Raw genomic sequence first — 20,869 nt, 5'->3', positions numbered from 1 at the left:
TTCTTGGGCAGAAGTGCTACATATTTTCTCATGTCTACATCTTACATCCCAGTTACTTCTATGGGATATTTACTACCATTTTAGGTCATTTATAGCTGTGCTAAGAACAGGCCTCGTTTTGAAATGAAGAGGTGTCCTCCCTATTTTTCTTCAGGAAATATCCCAAAGAAATATTTGAAACTTCACATTATTTATCTCAGTTCTTTTGGGAAGACCATGACTAGTTTAATAAGCAGTTTTTCTTTATGTTAAATAGGATTGTCAAGTCTTTCAGCACAATTCATTTTTCCTAAAGAACCAATTTTATTTTGCAGTAATGAATGGATATAATATCCCCAAACAAGATTAAGACCTCTTTGTGCCAAACTGAGGATCAGGCGATTTTTCTTTGGCTTGTATTCTTTTCTATATCTTTTTTTGTTTTTAGATTTTATTTATTTATTCATGAGAGACACAGAGAGAAAGGCAGAGACACAGGCAGAGAGAGGAGAAGCAGGCTCCTTGTAGGGAGCCTGATGTGGGACTCGATCCCAGGACTCTAAGATCATGCTCTGGGCCAAAGGCAGACGCTCAACCACTGAGCCACCCAGGCGTCCCTGTTTTCTATATCTTTTTGCCTTTTTTCTTCCCTCAGTAAATGTGGCAATTTTTAATTGTAGAAACATCAGTGTTTCTTAAAGATGTGTGTTGTATTGCTTCCATTTTTTAGAGAAAAACAAAGATGCTTTTGATTTATTCATCTAGAGCTTTGGGTAAAGTTTGTTTGCATAAATATGAACAGCCTAATACATTTCATAAAAGGGCTACTATGCTAACATTTTGACTTAGATATTTCCATTGAAGTTTTATAATTTTCTTTTCATGTGGTTTTTAAATAAAATCCTTTTTATGCAAAATAACAAGGAATGGGCTAGAATTAAATTTAGTGTTTTCAACATTTCTAGCACTTGAGGGGGAAAAGTTTATTTCATGGAGACAAGGAATCAGGGGAAAATTTGTAAATAATTTCCAAACTTGTCTTTTTAACTTAGAGTTCAGAAGTTCCCAACTTCATCTAACAGCAAAATGACTTTTTTTCACCTCTATTCCTATAGATAATAGTCAAGTAGTCAGAATACTAGCTAGATTAAATTAGAAAAGTGCTACTCCTAGGTAATCCCTGGGTTCCACAAACAATCCTGAGAAGACAATTTGATTGTGCTAGTACAGTCACATAGTATGTCTGAATTTGGGAATAGCCCATGTGCTAATTTGTGCCAGATAATTTTGAAAAGAGATTTGGGAAGAGCAAGCTTTTACCTTACTAGGCAATCTAAAATTAACTCCCAATTTTACTACCTAATAACTATGTGAAAACCACTGGTCTTCAATGTCTCTCAGATCATAAAATACTGACTTAGATATCTAGGAGAATGATATAACATAGAATAACAGCTTTCTACCATCTTTCCCCAAAGAACACCAATTTTAACAATCACCTGTGGATAAGAGTGCATTTGTGGAAGTCTGGGAGTCCAGTAGAGAAGTCCCAGCACACCACTGGAGAAAAAAGAAAAAGAAATACAAGATTGGAGACATTGAAGACGCTAAGATTACCAGCATCACCCCTCCCCAAGACATCATAGACCAATGACAGGAGAGATCCCTGGCAATAATTTCTCCCACAAAATAAAGTGAGAGCTCATGAGTGGGTGTCTAGCTTCCTTAATCATGCATGATGATGCCAAAAAGACCCACTTCTTTTTCACCCCAGTGAAATACAGTGTTCATACAGAACACTGAGATCTGCTGCACAAATAAGGGTTGGTAAAGGTTTGGGGAAACAGCAGCCAAGACTGTTGGAGGGCATCAGGTGGATTTGGACCCTCTTAACTACTTTGTAGATGCCCATCAGAAAACCTTTTCAGGAGCCACTGAAAAGCTTGTTTATGGATTCCCCCAATTGGCAATGGACCCTGCCAACATTTTTTATGCCTCATTCACATACTGCCCCCCCCCCGCAATGGCTAGTTCCCTGTGCACACCTCCAAAAGTGATAAAAGAAAGCCTTTACAAATGACTAGTGAGCATGAGCAGAAAGTCAATTAGACTTGATTAGGACAAAGCACACAAACTTTTCAGTACCACCTAGGGGAAACAAATGAGGCTTTCAGCAATGGCATGATTTTGCAGGATTTACAGAAGGCACACAATCATAAGAATACTTCCCCAAGAGTAAATAAAAAAAAAAAAATGTGGGGCAGGCATATCCATAGCAAAGGTCTGAGGAGGCCTAAGGACCTAACAGGACTGATAGAAGGTAATCCCTCCCCAGGCCAGTCAGTAAAGACTGGAGAAGGTGACTGATTCTTCAGATGGGAAGACAGCAATGCAAAATTTCAGGGAATAAGAAGAATCAAGAACATGCGACACCACTAAAGAATCACAGTAATTTTCCAGTAACTGACCTCAAAAAAATGGAGATCTGTGACTTTCCTGGTAATGACTCAAAATAGTTGTTTTGGGAAATTCAGTGAACTACAAGAAAACACGCAAAAAAAAAAAAGTGACAAAATTAGGAAAACAGTACATGAACAAAACAAAGTATAACACAGAGACAGAAATCATAAAAAAGAACTAAAAAGATTCTAGAGCTGAAGAATACAATGAATGAAATGAAAAAATGCAGGAGAGCATAGTAACAACAAACTTCATCAGTTAGAAGGAGGAATCTGTGTAGTAGAAGATATTTGAAGGTGATTTGAAATTGTCCAGTCTGAGGGGAAGAGAGGAAAAAGAAGAAATAAGAGTGACAAACCCAAGTGAATTATGAGATGCCATTAAGAATAATAATTTACACATTATTGGAGTCACCGAAGGAGAAGAGAGGGAGAAAAGGCAAAAAGGTTATTGAAAGAAATAATGGCTGAGAAATTCTGAAATTTAGGAAGACCTTTGAATATTCAAGTTTATAAAGCTTGCAAGGCCCCTCAGACTTTCAACCCAAAAAGATACCTCCAAGACATGTTGTAATAAACATTTCTAAAATCAAAGACAGATTTTTAAATCAGGAAGAGAAAATAATTATTCACATGCAAGAGAACCCTTATTCCTCTATCAGCAAATCTCTCATCAGAAACCTTGCAGGCCAAGAGAGAATTCAATGATATATTCAAAGCACTAAAAGCAAAAAACTGCCAACCACATATACTTTACCTGGCAAACTTTACCTGGCAAAGTTATTTTTTTTCAGAAATGAAGAAGAGATAAAGACATTCCCTGACAAACAAAAGCTGAGGGAATTCATCACCACTAGACTTGCCTTAAAAAATTGCTGAAAAGAATTATTCAAGCTGAAATGAAGACACTAATTAACAACATAAAAACATATTAAAGTATAAAATACACTGGTAAATAAGTATATTCAAATTCAGAATACTCTAATACTGTAATGGTGTATTAATCACTTAAACTGGAGAGTAAAGGTAAAATGACAAAGTATAACATAACTATAACTAAAATTATTTGTTAACATATACATAATAACATGTAAATGTAGACATCATAAACACAAAACGTAGAAGGGAGGTAAAAGTTTAGAGGCTTTGTATGCAAATGACATTAAGTTGTTATCAGCTTAAATTAGATTTATACCAGTAAGACATTAGTAAGACATTACTAATTTATATCAGTAAGACATTTATATCAGTAAGCCTCATGGTAACTACAAAGCAAAAACCTACAGAGATATACAAAATACAAAGAAAAGGGGATCAAAAAACACAGTTACAGAAAATTATCAATTCACAGAGGATGACAGCAACAGAGGAAGAAAGGAGCAAGAGAACCACAGAACAGCCAGAAAATAACTAATAAGGTAGCATTAGTTACTCCTTACCTACTAATAATTACTTTAAATGTAAAAAGATCAAATTATTTTAATTTAAGAAGCCAGAGTGGCTGAAGAGATTTTGAAAAATCGTTATATTGCCTTAAAGATTTTCACGTAACCTTTAAGATCACACATAGGCTCAAAATTAAGGATGGGAAAAAATATTCCATGCAACTGGAAACGAAAAGATATTAAAGGTAGCTACAGTTAAATCAGAGAAAATTGACCCTAAGCCAAAGACTGTCACAAAAGCCAAGAAGGTCATTATATAATGATAAAGGGATCAATTAATCAAAATAATGTAACAATTTCAAATATATATGCACCCAACATTGGAGGACCTAAGTATATTAAGAATACACCAAGAGATCTGAACGGAAAATAGAGTATAATACAAGAATAGCAGGGGACTTCAGTATCCCCACTTTCAACAATGGACCAATCCTCCAGACAGAAAATCCACCAAGAAATACTGGACTTGGGGCAGCCCAGGTAGCTCGGTGGTTTAGCGCTGCCTTCAGCCCAGGGCCTGATCCTGGAGACCTGGGATCGAGTCCCACATCCGGCTTCCTGCATGGAGCCTGCTTCTCCCTCTGCCTGTGTCTCTGCCTCTCTCTCTCTCTCTCTCTCTCTCTCTCTCTCTCGAAGAAGAAGAAGAAGAAGAAGAAGAAGAAGAAGAAGAAGAAGAAAAGAAGAAGAAATAAATAAAATCTTAAAAAAAAAATACTGGACTTGAACTACACTTTAGATCAAATTTGCCTGAAAGACATATACAAAACATACCATCCACAGCAGCAGAATATACATTCTTCTCAAGTGTATGGGAATATTCTCCAGAATAGCTAAAACAAGTCTTGGCAAATTGGAGAAGATTGAAATTATACCAAATATCTTTTCTGACCAAAATGGAATCAAAGTAGAAAGGAATAGCAGTAGAAAACTTGGAAAATTCATGAATATGTGTAGCACACCACTGGATCAGAGAATAAATAAAAGAGAAATCAAAATATATCTTGAAACAATGGAAAATGGAAACACAACATACCAAAACTTATGGAATATAGCTAAAGCAGTCCTAAGAGGAATCAAATGGAGGTATTTATAGTGATTAATATGTAGTGATAAATACATTAAGAAAAAAGAAATCTCAAATAAACAACCTCATTTTGTTTAGTTGAAACTGAAAAAAAGAACAAAGTAATCCCAACATTAGCAAAAAGAAGAAAATAACAAAGATCAAAGCAGAAATAAATGAAATAGAGACAAGAAAAACAATTGAAAAGATAAATGAAACTAAGAGTGGGTTTTTTTTTTTTTAAATACAAACAAAGGTGACTAAATGTTAACTGGACTAGGAGAGAGAGAAGATGCACAAAAATCAGAAATGAGGGACACCTGGGTGGCTCAGCAGTTGAGCATCTGCCTTCAGCTCAGGGCGTGATCCTAGGTCTGGGGATGGAGTCCCATATTGGGCTCCCTAAGAGGAGTCTGCTTCTCCCACTGCCTGTCTCTGCCTTTCTGTGTGTCTCTCATGAATAAATAAATAAAAATCTTTTTTTAAAAAATCAGAAGTGAAAGAGGAGATATATCAATTGACATTACAGAAATGCAAAAGATCATAAGAGACAGTTCTAAATAATTGTACGCCAACAAACTACAACTTAGAAGAAATGAATGAATTCCTAGAAACATGCACCCTACCAAGACTGAATCATGAAAAATAGAAAATCTGAACAGAACAATGATGAATCAGCAGATTGAGTCAGTACTCAAACACCTCCCAAGGAAAAGTAAAAAAAGCTCTAGACTCTAGACAGCCCCATGGATGAATTCTATCAAATATTTAAAGAAAAATTACTAACAGTTGTCAAACTGTTCGAAAAAAAAGAGAGAATACTCCCAAACTCATCCTACAAGGCCTACATTATCCTGACAGAAAAGCTAGGTAAAGACCCTACAAGAAAGGAAAACAATGGGCCAATATTATTAATATTGAAAAATTCTGCAAATAACCAGCAAATTGAACTCAGCAAGATCATACACCATGGCTAAATGCGATTCATCCCTGGGATGCCAGGATGTTTCAAAATCTGCAAATCAATAAATTTGATGTGCCACATTAATATAATGAAATATAAGTATATGATTATCTCAATAGATGCAGAAAAGACATTTGACAAATTCAGCATTCTTTCATAAATACTCTCAATAAATAGGGTATAAAAGGACCATATTTCAAAATAATAAAGGTCACATGTGACAAGCCCACAGCCAACGCCATACTCAGTGGTAAAGGCTGAAAACTTTTCCTCTGAAACAGAAGGAAGATAATCGTGTTCACTCTTGCTACTTCTACTCAACATAACAGTGGAAGTCCTAACCAGAACAATTAGGAAAGAAAAAGCACAGGCATCCAAGTCAGAAAGGAAGGAGTACAACCGTCTCTGCACATAACGTGGTTCTATGTAGAAATTCTAAATATCCCACCAAAAAAACTGTTACAACTAATAATTTCAGTAGTCATAGAATACATATTCACATATAGAAATCATGTGTGGTTTCATATACCAATGAATACATTAACAACAAACTATTTTGAAAAAAAGTAAAATAATTCCACTTACAGTAGTGTCAAAAACAAATACAAATGACAACACTTTAATTATGACTGGGTAATTTTCCACTGTATATCAACTACACTTCACTAAAATAAAATTACAGAAATACCCAATAAGATACGTAGGAATAAATTTAACCAAGATTGTGAAAGATCTATTTACTGAAATCTATAAAACATTGATGCAATTCAAAGTACAAATAAATTAATGATTATTTATTACACTTCTATAATACCCATATGCTCATTTTTATTTGTATCTTGTTAATGACTGTGTTTTCATATAATGGCTAGGGATCTTCTACTTAGTCGTTTTCATGAACAAAGTTCTCATTGTTAGTGTATAGAAATGCCACTGACTTCTGGGCATTGATTTTGTATCCTCCACACTGCCGAATTGCTGTATGAGTTCTAGCAATCTTGGGGTGGAGGCTTTTGGGTTTTCTATGTAGAGTATCATGTCATCGGCGAAGAGGGAGAGTTTGACTTCTTCTTTGCCAATTCGAATGCCTTTAATGTGTTTTTGTTGTCTGATTGCTGAGACGAGGACTTCCAGTACTATGTTGAACAGCAGTGGTGAGAGTGGACATCCCTGTCTTGTTCCTGATCTTAGGGGAAAGGCTCCCAGTGCTTCCCCATTGAGAATGATATTTGCTGTGGGCTTTTTGTAGATGGTTTTTAAGATGCTGAGGAATGTTCCCTCTATCCCAACACTCTGAAGGGTTTTGATCAGGAATGGATGCTGTATTTTGTCAAATGCTTTCTCTGCATCTAATGAGAGGATCATATGGTTCTTGGTTTTTCTCTTGCTGATATGATGAATCACATTGATTGTTTTACGGGTGTTGAATCAGCCTTGTGTCCCGGGGATAAATCCTACTTGGTCATGGTGAATAATTTTCTTAATGTGTTGTTGGATCCTATTGGCTAGTATCTTGTTGAGAATTTTTGCATCCATGTTCATCAGGGATATTGGTCTGTAATTCTCCTTTTTGGTGGGGTCTTTGTCTGGTTTTGGAATTAAGGTGATGCTGGCCTCATAGAACGAATTTGGAAGTACTCCATCCCTTTCTATCTTTCCAAACAGCTTTAGTAGAATAGGTATGATTTCTTCTTTAAACGTTTGATAGAATTCCCCTGGGAAGCCATCTGGCCCTGGACTCTTGTGTCTTGGGAGGTTTTCGATGACTGCTTCAATTTCCCCCCTGGTTATTGGCCTGTTCAGGTTTTCTATTTCTTCCTGTTCCAGTTTTGGTAGTTTGTGGCTTTCCAGAAAAGCGTCCATTTCTTCTAGATTGCCTAATTTATTGGCGTAGAGCTGTTCATAATATGTTTTTAAAATCGTTTGTATTTCCTTGGTGTTGGTAGTGATCTCTCCTTTCTCATTCATGATTTTATTAATTTGAGTCTTCTCTCCTTTTTAATAAGGCTGGCTAATGGTTTATCTATCTTATTAATTCTTTCAAAGAACCAACTCCTGGTTCTGTTGATCTGTTCCACAGCAATTGCACTCTTGGGGATTTACCCCAAAGATACAGATGCAATGAAACGCCGGGACACCTGCACCCCGATGTTTCTAGCAGCAATGGCCACAATAGCCAAACTGTGGAAGGAGCCTTGGTGTTCCTCGAAAGATGATGGATAAAGAAGCCGTGGTCTATGTATACAATGGAATATTCCTCAGCCATTAGAAACGACAAATACCCACCATTTGCTGCAACGTGAATGGAACTGGAGGGTATTATGCTGAGTGAAATGAGTCAATCGGAGAAGGACAAACATTGTATGTTCTCATTCATCGAGGGAATATAAATAATAGTGAAAGGGAATATAAGGGAAGGGAGAAGAAATGTGTGGGAAATATCAGGAAGGGAGACAGAACATAAAGACTCCTAACTCGGGGAAACGAACTAGGGGTGGTGGAAGGGGAGGAGGGTGGGGGGTGGGGGTGAATGGGTGATGGGCACTGAGGGGGGCACTTGACGGGCTGAGCACTGAGTGTTATTCTGTATGTTGGTAAATTGAACACCAATAAAAATTAAATTTATTAAAAGAAAAAAAACAAAGTTCTGTCAATATCTAGCAGCTCAGATTATCTAGAATTTTACTGGCAGTGGCAGCTCAGAAGGCCTGTGACCCAAAAGAGACCAGGGTGGCAAGCTAGGTTCTCTTTTGGTGTGGTTTAGAAAGGAACTTTGTTTTCAGATGCAAATGTAATGGATTGACCTTCTTGCCAGTACTTCTTAAGTTAAGGTGAGCATCAGAAATACCTGAAGGGGGATCCCTGGGTGGCGCAGCGGTTTGGCGCCTGCCTTTGGCCCAGGGCGCGATCCTGGAGACCCGGGATCAAATCCCACGTCGGGCTTCCGGTGCATGGAGCCTGCTTCTCCCTCTGCCTGTGTCTCTGCCTCTCTCTATCTCTCTGTGACTATCATAAATAAATAAAAATTAAAAAAAAAAAATCTACTTTAAAAAAAAAAAAAAAGAAATCTTTAAAAAAAAAAAAAAAAAAAAAAGAAATACCTGAAGGGGGATCCCTGGGTGGCGCAGCGGTTTGGCGCCTGCCTTTGGCCCAGGGCACGATCCTGGAGACCGGGGATCAAATCCCACGTCGGGCTTCCGGTGCATGGAGCCTGCTTCTCCCTCTGCCTATGTCTCTGCCTCTCTCTCTGTGTGTGACTATAATAAATAAATAAAAATTAAAAAAAAAAAGAAATACCTGAAGGGCTTGTTAAAACTAAAACTGATTGTTGGGCCCCAAATCCTGAGTGCCTAATTTAGTAGGTAAGGGATGGACACCTCCTCCCCTGGCAAATTGGCATTTTTAACAAGTTCCCAGGGAAGGCTGATGTTACTAGTTGAGAACCCCATGTTGAGAAGCCTCACCTTAGCTGTACCCTGCAACTTATTTTTGATGTTGACTTGAGAGAATGAGAGCAACTAGACTCCCAAGTACCGTGTGCGGCGTCTCGTGACTAGACTCTCTCCTTGAGCACACTCTCAGCAGGCCCTCCTGAGCTAATTTTTCAACTAGCCTTAGATTTTGAACTTCCGTGTTCTGCTCTATGTGGTTCAGTTTTAACAAGAATCTAGCTACATCAGTTTAGCCAGAACCTTTTCCGTATCATCCTCCACGTCGGATCACCCTGGATATGTAATCAGAGCCTCCACCATCCGGCAGGTGATGTGAATCACCCAGGCCTGCCTTCAGCAGGAATCCTGTTATGTCCCGGCTTAGTTAGAACTCCGCCCCCGCCCCCGCCCCCGCCCCCCACCATCTCTGATGTTTCCTCTTAGGAATTTTGCATCCAATGACCACCAACCTGTGTCCTGGCTATAAATTTTCACTTTTCCTTATTTTATTCAGAATTCAACCCACACTCTCCCTTACTTGCAAGACTCCATTGCACTGATGCCTGGAACAATTCCAATGGTCCTCCCTTGTATAGACTTCTTTACTGCTTTATCTTTGAGTGGATTTTTTAAAACACTTTGAGTGTTAACAATCGCCAGAGTCTGTTCTCTCTATTCTTAAAGACAAATATGTTCTACTGGTTGGTCTACTCCCCAGTACATTCACTTTTGGAAATTGATGCTAAATGGGATTCATCTCATAAATCACTTGCCAAGCAGCCAGATTTTAATTTGCAGCAAGCACCACACTTACACCTGAACCATCTTCAACAGTTTTCAAAATAGCAGCTTTTTTCAGCTCTCTTACAGGTTCTAAAAGTTGGCTCCAACATGATTGGTTTCTTAAGAATCCCAGCAGGGAATCATGATGAAAAAATCAGAAATGTTTGATCAGCCTGCTTAGACATTCCTTTTCTCACAATCCATCTCCATGTGTTCTCTGTCACAACAAGGTCATTTTCTGTAGTAACTTTCTTCCACAGCAAGAGTGGTATTCAACTGGGGCAGTTTTGCCCCTTAGGAGAAATTTGACAAAGTAGGAAGACATTTTGGTTGCCATATTTGGGGAAGTGTTACTGGAATCAGAGGCCAAGGATTCTGCTAAACATCCAAAAATGTGCACATGATGCCTCCCAAACAAAGAACTATCCATTTCAAGATGTCAATAATGCTGAGCTTGAGCAATTCAGCTGCAAAGAAGGGGCTTGCAAACTATGGCTAATGGGCCAAATCCAGCTTCACAACTGTTTGTTTTGTTTTGTTTTGTTTTGTTTTTTAAGTAACTATGTGTTGGAACTCAGACTCATTTGTCTACATACTGTTTATGTCTACTTTCAAGCTACAGTAGCAGAGTTGAAAATTCATAGCAGATATATACGGCCCATAAACCTAAAATGTTTACTGTCCTGTCCTTACAGAAAAAGTTTGTTAACCAGAAGTGGTCACTGGACCAATATCATCATCATCACCTACTTGGGAACTTATTAGAAATAAATGCAAATTCTGGGGACCAACACCAGATCTACTGGTTTGAAATTTCTGGCAATCTGTATTTAACAAGTCCTCCACATGATTTTTGCCAAACTTGGAGATTACTGCTGCAGAATATTGTATTTCACAAAATGTTATCCTAATTTTCCAATAGTTTAATATAATTGCTTCTTTTTAACTGATACATTTAAGTATTCATTGTTAGTAGATTTTGTAATGAGGCAGGACTAAATTAATAAAACTTAAAACAGAAGATCTGGGATACTTTATAATAGACTGAAGTCCCCTGCCATCTGTGGAATTTGTAACTATTTTCCCTTCCAGTCATACAGATTTGTTTGTTCCACATTGGTAATGAATTAGAATCTTCATTGATATGACCTGAGCTATTAAGGTCTATGCTATGAAGAAGCACTTCAAATGATTTTGGCAACCAGACCAGGAAAGAACAGAATTACGTAAGACCTTTTGACTTCTCCGGTCAAAAGAGGAAGAAATGGAAGTAAAAACTTTTGTTTATTTGGGTTGAGTCTTTTTACATAAAAATATAGGAATCTGAAAGAATAACATGTAGATAATAAACTACTGTAGTAAATGGAGAAATCTGACTTCTCAGAGCAAAAGTATTTCACAATAGTGTCATCAAGGGTCTTGGCTCATTCATCCCTTCCCCCTTTGCTATCCCTAGGATGGTGGCTGATTCTCCATCTCTGTTCGATCCCAATATGGGGGTTACATCTCTAAGAATTATGCCTTCCTCATGGGACAGCAACATGAAAAATAAGTAGCAAAATGTTGCTAGAAAGAGATTTTTTTTTCTTTCCATACCTCTCTTGTCATGGAGCAAAAGTTTTATTAGATATTCCATTCTTATTGACCAAAACCAATTCTAAAATTATGTCCACTCTTAGAGCAGTTATTGACAAGATATGATGAGAAAGTTATGACTGGCTGAAACTGATTTATCCCTTTAGACCGAGTACATTATTATCCAAATCAAATCAGAGAATGGCTACTGGGCAGGTACACAATTAGTGGTATCTGATGCAACCATGAACACTAATAAGCTATTAAAATTAATTTATTATCTAATGATTGCAAGTGTGTTTTAGGATACTGTAGTTTTTCAGGTTGCCTACATGAACACAATTTCCATTAGATTTCTTTCTATCTCCTGATACAGATGTCTTCCATCTTGTAAGAAAACCAGATTAAGTTAGAACATTTTGTTGAAACCAGTACACAGGGCAGCCCGGGTGGCTCGGTGGTTTAGCGCTGCCTTCCACCCGGCACCTGATCCTGGAGACCCGGGATTGAGTCCCGCATTGGGTTGCCTGCATGGAGCCTGCTTCTCCCTCTGCCTGTGTCTCTGCCTCTCTCTCTCTTTCTCTCTCTCTCTCTCTCATAAATAAATAAAATCTTTAAAAAATAAAATAATAAAAAAATAAATCAGTACACATACTTTACAACATTCAGATTTCAGGACTTGCTTAAATATCCTTCAGTTATATAAGATTGTTTTCAAAAATATTAAATAATTTTATTCTTGGGAACAAGCGATTTTTTTATATTAGGGTCCCTCAAATCTTTAATAATAATTTTAATCCTTTGTAAAAATTGAAAAACTGATACGGTCAAACAACCTATGTCAAAAATCCAGAAATGAATGAATTCCATTTCACTTCACATTAAAATTTAAATTTCATTATTTTCTTAAAGATTATTAATATATGTATTTGAGAGGGGAGAGCACAAGCAGGGGAGGAGCAGAAGGACAGGGAGAAACAGACTTCCCACTGAGCAGGGATCCCGATGTGACCCACCTCAGGACCCTGAGATCATGACCTGAGCTGAAGGCAGACACTTAACCAACTGAGCCACCCAGACACCCCGTAAATTTCATTTTTTTTCAAAATTATACTAAATGAACAACTCTTAAGAACCCACTTTCAATATGTTTTTTCTAACATGAGGATGGGCTATAGTAAGTGACACAGTCTTTGTTCTCTTATGACCAGTGTAGCATATTTGTGAAAAAGATGATCTGCAGCAAAGATGCAATGAAGATGATTTGCAAAAAAGCACAAAATGACTCTTCCTTTCTACAGAGCTGCTTAGAGACATTTTATATATATATATATATACAAGGTTTTTTAATTCAAGTAAAATTAACATACAATGTTATATTAGTTTCAGGTGTACAATATAGTGATTCAGCAATTCTATACACTTCTCAGTGCTCATCAAGATGATTATACTCTTAACCCCTTTTATCTATTTCACGTTTCCCCCTACCACCTCTCCTCTGGTAACTACCAGTTTGTTCTTTGAATTCAAAAGTTTGGTGTTTTGTTTTGTTTTGTTTTCTGTTCATCTCTTTTTGTTGTTGTTCATTTGTTTTGTTTTTAAATTCCACATCTGAGTGAAATCCTGTGGACTTTGTATTTCTCTGACTGACTTATCTCATTTAGCATTACACCCTCTAGGTCCATCCATGTTGTTACAAACGGCAAGATTTCATATTTTTTTATGATTGAGTAATATTCTATTGTGAATATACCGCATTGTCATTATATATTTATTTATTTATATTTTATTTACATTTCATTTATTTATATATTTTTGCATGTGTTTATCCAGATATTTGTGTGTGTATATATATATTTGTGTGTGTGTATATATATATATAAATTTTTCTACTTATTAAGACCTAAAACGTTGGTAATAGAAGTTTCCATTTAAGAAAAGTTATCTCAGGGCACCTGGGTGGCTCATTCAGTTAAGCATCTGCCTTCAGCTCAGGTCATGATCTCAGGGTCCTTGAGATGGAGAGCCCCACATGGGGCTCCCTGCTCAGTAGGGAGTTTGCTTCTCCCTCTCCCTCTGTTGCTCCCTTTGCTTGTGCTCTCACTCATGCTCTCTCTCTTCCTCAAATAAATAAATAAAATCCTAAAAAAAAAAGTTAAACTTTTAAACCATTCCTCTTTAAAAATTGATCTTTGTAATCAAGAATTTGCTGCTTTCTCGTTGCAGAATCTAACTGATAATTTAATTCCCCCAGGAATTCACTATGGGTAAGAAGAGATTTATAGTGATTTGACACTGTGCCTTAACTATGTTGTCAACTGTAGATCATGTTTATGAGTATTTCTATCCTATAAATTGATAAACATTAGAATTCTGTGTACAAGTTTATAGAAGTTGATAACTATCTTTCTCTTTTTAGTTTTACACATTTCAAGTTTTATAAACTTGAAAAAAAATTAAAGTGCTAATATACCACTTGCTAATTATGATCTGGCTAATAATCTTGAAATTACTAATTTTAATACCTTATTTATAGGATTTCTATTCTCTGGTTCCCTAACGACAAGAATTAATGAGTATGAACAAGTAATCAAACATTATCTGTGTTAAAGTATGAAGCAGAACATAGTTTCTGCTGCCATAAATATTCCTGTCCATATGGTAAAGGTACAATATTGGCACTGAAGCTTGCAAGTCCATCTGGACAGAACCTAATTTTCCTGGATAAGGCAAAGCTTTCTAAATCAAGCCATCTGTTTGTATGCCTTAAAAGAACCTGTAAATAAAATAAGGCAATATGTGCTTGTGAAAAGAGAGATCAGAGATAGCGTGGCATTTATGTAGCACAATAGAGAGCCAGTTATGATCACCTATTGATTATAGTCAGATGTGTAATTTTTGCTGCCTTGGACCAATCAATAGATGTTGTCTATGACCTGTAAAGAATAACTAATGTATTATTACTCATCTATTCGAAGCTCATTAAAGCTAGAAAGAACTCTAAATTTTTATCAGCCCAACCAACTCTTTCTTCTTGGCCATTGAAGAACTTCCACTTGTTGCTTTTATCATTGCATTTTATAAACATTATTAAGAATATTTTAACAGAGTACATCTTAAGAAAATATAAGGAATGGATGTTAGTGAATTACTCTGGAAAGGATGTTTTCAAAAAAAAGTTAATACCTGCCTATTAGGGATTTACAGCATTATTTTTACACAAAAATCAAATCTTCATTTATACTGCAAGTATTCTGCACATGTTATATTAAATTTTTCTCATTCAAACAAAAATTTAAGAGAAAAGCGATAAAGCATCAAAGCATATGATATCTAAGGATTCAAGCTGTCAGAGCACTGATCCACCCTAGAAAAAAGGATTTCCGTGAGAAGCCCATTTACTGAGGAAAGAACTAGACAGCTTGCAGAATTGAAGGTTGGTAGGTGAATCAATATGAACAGTAATATAATTTTCTTAAAACAATTTATCTGCCTATGGGAGCTTGAACAAAGAACATATCAAAAGTCAATCTGAATTAATTAACAGATTTTGTTCAGTTGGAAGTAAAAGAAGTGAGACTTCTTGGGACCAGTGATATTCTTAGAAATATATTACTCAAATGTCTTCAGAATAAATTGCAAATCTAAACATTAAAAAAAAATCACTAGTAGTTCCCCTAAGAAGTTTACTGGAAATGTAAAGGAAAAAACAAAGTGTCAACAAACCACTAACTGATATGCTAATATTTCTAACTGCTATATATGCTTTAATATATTGTTATGGAGTCCGAATCCAATGACTCCCATGACTTTGCCCTTAGGTGTTAATCCTGTCTTTATGTTACATGGAAAAGGTCATTTTGCTGTTATAAATAAGGTTACCAACCAGTTGATCTTAAAATAGGGAGATAATCTGGATAGCTCTTTAAAAGCAGAGTTTTTGTTTCAGCTAGTAATAGAGAGTTGTGCTCAGTCTGGCCTGAAAGAAGGTAAATGTGCAGTTTTTGAATTGTGCATGTGTGCTTCTGCCCTGGAACTGGAGGTGGAATCGGTAGCAGAAAAATGGGGACCTCAGTCAACTAATTGCATCTAAATTCTGTCAACATTCATATAGCCACAAACTTTCAAGACACTTTGTCCTTCTTTTAATTCTGATGAAGTATTTGACTGTGTGGATGCTGAGTCCTCTAAAAGCAGCCTGCCTTCATGCAGAACACAGTTTCTCTGTTGTTTATGTTTCTTGGGAGCAGATAACTATACTCTAGGAACAGTCATTTATTCTAGAATAGTAACTGTGATGTCACCAGCACATATTTATGTATATAATTTATCATCACAGTGATGTGAAACAAATCAATCCTAGCATTTAGTTATGTGCATAAAACTATTGTACACCATGATATTTAAGTATTAGTTCACACTTAGAGCACTTTATACAAATGTATATTTTTTCTTAATTTATTAGTTTTTGAATATACATTATTAGCTGATGGAGTAAACCTCCACAAAATATGTACAATTAATCATAATTAATGATTAAAATATTCAAGTTTGCAGATATATAGCCACACACTTGTTCTAGATTGAATTCCTCAACATATGGGATTCTCTTGAATCTAAACTTTTTTTTTTTTGCCACATTCTAGGTTCCAAGTTCATCTTTTCCATTTGCACATTTTCTCCCAGGCTGCTCTAATATTTGGAATCCTGTGATTATCTTCCTTTTTCCATCAGACTAGGATCTGGCGATCTTTAAGAACTTAAACTCTAAGAGATAACTTACTATTGAAGTACTACCAGATGTTGTGGTGTAATGGGTAGGGCAGAGGAGAAACCTAGGAGGGGTCTTTGATAAGGTAGATGGACTGAAAAGAGTTAAAAAAAAAAAAAAGTGAGAGAAGTAAAAACCATTCTTCTCTTTCTTCAAGTGACATCAGAGCCAAGAATAAGTGCATCATTTGGCTTATTTAAAAGGTCTCTCTAACTCAAATTACATTTACCTGTTAACTGTTACCCAATCTTTAATAGTAAGAAGGACTTTTATTTCATGGTTAAAAGATGAAGTCTTTTAAAAGGCAAACATATAAGATAATTTTCATTTTTAAATAATTCTGTATCATCAGAATATCTAATATCATGCCAGATCTGTTCCTTTTTTGGAAGAGAAAAAATGCTAAAAGTTACCACAGTGTTGAATTAGGAAAAGTAAATTTCATTAAACATGATAAAGGATTGGCCACTTGGGTGGCTCAGTCAGTTATGCGCCAGACTTTTGGTTTCGGCTCAGGTCATCATTGCAGGGTCATCAGATCAAGCCCCATGTCAGGCTCTGCACTCAGTGCAGAGTCGCTGGAGAGTCTCCTGGAGATTCTCTCTCTCTGCTCCTTCCCACTGCTCACATGTGTGCAGGCTCTCTCAAATAAATACCTTTTTTTTTTAATTAAAAAAAAATGATACAGGATTAAAAAGAGAAAGTCAGTGACTCAGAACAGATTTCTTTACCCTGAGCAATTTTGATAATTGGTGCACTATTTATCCTAACTTGTGTGAAAAGGAAAGTTGAGTACTGAGGGTGAATAGAAGAATACCTCGTAGACTTGTGCACCTCGGTATGCAAGATATGTGTCTGGATAGCTTGGAGGAAACTAAAGCTCACAACTAACCCACCTTCCACCAAAAAAGTGCCTACAAACCAACTCTGCACAGTAGGTCACAGGTAGGTAATTTTTAACATCTTCTCAAATAATATTAGCAAGTAAGACCCACATTTAATAGAAAAAGTAAAACATCATTTTGGCTCCACAAGATTCAGTGTGAAAGATCGGGACTATAACTGTTGGACATCTTCTTAGGCAACAGTCTTGCTAATCAGCGCTGTGTCAAATGAGTAGAAAGATGAGACTGGAGAAGAAATGGCATGGCATAGAAGGGGAGAGGTGGCTTTCCCCATGTTTAGCACATCTAGGATGTTTGATCGTTTCCTGGTAAATTCCGACACTTAGAGAAACTGGCTGGGCTGCTGCTGCTTTGTGGTTTAGAAGACCCCAACAGTAGTTCTTCTGGAGTTATATTCTACTTGCCAGAACTAAGAAAAATGTGAAAAGATAGAGCTGGAATTAAAACACCCTTGTGGAGATCTGTAAAAACGAAAGCGCCTATAGGATACTTCAGAGAATTCCCACAAGAACCCAAGAGACCAAGCTCACAGAGAGAAGGTACTGAGCAGTAACGGAGTTATCCAGACAGATGGTGACAACTGGGAAGAATTTAAGGACCGGCTAAGTAGAGGTGTCTGTCCCATTTCCCACCATTCTTCTCATCCCTTCCTCACTCCAACACAGAAAAGGAAGTAGGCTTCAATAAAACTGGTAAAAGCAGGTATCTGAAAACTAGAATCATTCTCCATCCATCTCCACACAATCAGGCTATCAGCTCAAGACTTCCAGGGATATAGAAAGTAGATTGGAATGTAAATCATTTTAGTTTGCAATATTAAATGGAATAGATTTAAAAATGACTGGAAAACTGTGTTGTCTGACTAAAAACAGAGAATGGTGATTCAACATAATGATTAAAGGTAGTGACAAGAGAAAAAATAATTTAATATTTACAGCCCACTGAAATGAGTCTGATTAAAAACATATTAAAACAAAACAAAAAACATCACTTAAACGTATGTGCTAGTTTTTTTCAGTTTTTTAGATGATAAAAAAAGATGTTTAGATGTAATTATCTATGATTTAGTCCGGATGTCCAATGGCCAATAAGCAATTTGTATTTATCTCTTAATACAAGAAAATACCTTGTGTCCTCTACTAATTCAGGAAACAAATTTTACACCTACAAATACTTTTTTCTCTAAGATTTTGAGTAATCTCTATGCCCAGTGTGGGGCTCAGACTTACAACTTTGAGATCAAGAGTCACATGCTCTACTGACTGAGCCAGCCAGGCATCCCTAGAAATACTTTCATGCTGAAGTATTTTTTACTGAACCCTCAGCTAAGTAAAAAATAATTTCATAAATTTTCCTTTCTCTTATCATTCTGCTTATTTGAGGTTTGAAGAAACTGAACAAATATAGAAAGATGGTGATTCTTAGTATTTTTCTCCAGTGATTTAATTACAATAAAGATGAGGCTGTTTGATTAAAATGCTTCATTTTAATGAAGTCTGTTTTAAAAAAAAAAGAAAAGAAAGAAAAATTCAGGGCACTTGGGTAGTTCAATTGGTTAAGCACTTCCGTTTAGTCCAGGTCTTGATCCCAGGGTCCTGCGATCCCAGGCTCCCTTTTTGCGAGGAGCCTGCTTTTCCCTCTCCCTCTAGCTGCTGCTCCCCCTGCTTGTGCTCTCTTTCTCTCTCAAATAAATAAATAAAATCCTTTAAAAAAGAAAAAAAGAATAATTTAATTATCAGAGTAATGTTACTACCTAAATGAATAGCTTTATTGATTTAGAAGGAATGTTTTGTGGGGTTCGGGGGGATGGCGGTGTGTGTGCGAATAATTTTATTGAGGTATAATTTATATACCTTCAATCCACCTATTTTAAGTATACAATTCAATGATTTTTAGTAAATCTACCAATATATAAAATCATCATCACAATCAAGATTTAGAGCATTTCTACCACTCCAGTAAAATTATCCACGCCTATTTATAGTTAACTAATTTGGTTCTATTTTGCTTGCTGTGATGCAAAAAATGGTTAAGTATGTCTTGTAATTTGAAGAGCCTGGAAATTTCATAATAACTAGAAAATAATTCTTCTTTTTTTTGAGTATAATTAACATGTAGTGTTATATTGCTTTCAGGTATACTATAATGATTCAACAATTCCATACGTTTCTGAGTGCTGAGAAATAAAGATAAGCGTACTCCTTACATCTTTTAATCTATTTCACCTATCCTTTCACCCACCTCCCCTCTAGAAAGAATTCTCTTGAGGTAACTCCATCAATTGCATTAAATCAAGAGTGTATATGAAAAACCATAAATATGTAAATATTATTTCAATAAGTTCATTGTGTCTGAAAATTTGATCTGTATTTTCTTATCATATGTTTACTTTTACATCTTAGTTATTCCTGCACATAAACACATTAACTCCACTTTTGTGCATAATGTTCTACTCTTAAGTTATAAGTCTTGATATGGAATCTTGGAGCACCTGATTCTAAATTTCCCTCCTGTAGTATTACCACATCTGCTAATTCTAACAAAAAGTGACGACTTGAGTGACTGCTGAATGCATTTGTAGAGCATGGATGTTCAAAAACACCTTTGTCTTAGTGACTTAAACTTTACCTATAATTGACAAAGTTGGGAAAACAAGCTCTCCAAAAGTTAAGCATTCTGAAAATCAAAACAGTTTTCAAGTAAAAAAAAAAAAAATCTCAGAAACACCAGATAGACAACAGATCGTTAATCATAGGACAGTGGGATTTCATTTTCTTTTAGAAACAAATCCTATCTGTCTTACTATCTAGTCAGTGGCTGTTTCATTTTATGAAATGAAGAAAGCTATTAATGTTTCCTAATCAGATAAAGGTAAATATTAGAGACTTTAAAAACTGTTTCAACTACTTTGGATGGCACATCTCTGATGTTTTCAGGATAAAGTGATAGGCTATAAAAGTGTTCATTATGTTACTGACACAATAAAATAAATGGAACACACAGCAAATATTTCTCTGGAAAATGCTGAAGTGCTTTGTGAATGGTAAATTTGAGGGGCAAGATTATAATGATTATAAGAATGACGGAATAGAGGAAATACTTTCTGATGTGTGAGTCTTAATAACACTATCATAGATTCAGAAAGTTTCAAAAATATGTAAAAAATATATGCTGAAATATATTGCCAATATTATATAAATATGTCAACTTGTGACTATGAAAATGTTATTTTAGCAATAACGATAATTATATATGTTGGTATGTTTTGTTGACTATAGCATGGTGAAAAGAGGGGAGCAGAGAAGCAAGGTTTGAAGTTGGTCTTTAATGATTTTGAAAAAAAGGATTTTGGACCAATTTTAATGTCAAGTGTTTAATCTGCAAAACAGAAATAATGCTGACTGGTTTGTTGGGAGGATTAAATTAAATGGAATAATATAGAGGTTGGCAACTGACAAATGTTTGAAATACAGAAAGATATCAAAAAACATGTC

This window comes from Vulpes lagopus, chromosome 13 (assembly GCF_018345385.1).
Source record: "Vulpes lagopus strain Blue_001 chromosome 13, ASM1834538v1, whole genome shotgun sequence".
Classification (NCBI taxonomy): domain Eukaryota; kingdom Metazoa; phylum Chordata; class Mammalia; order Carnivora; family Canidae; genus Vulpes; species Vulpes lagopus.
The sequence above is the reverse complement of the archived record's forward strand: the minus strand, read 5'-3'. Positions refer to the sequence as shown.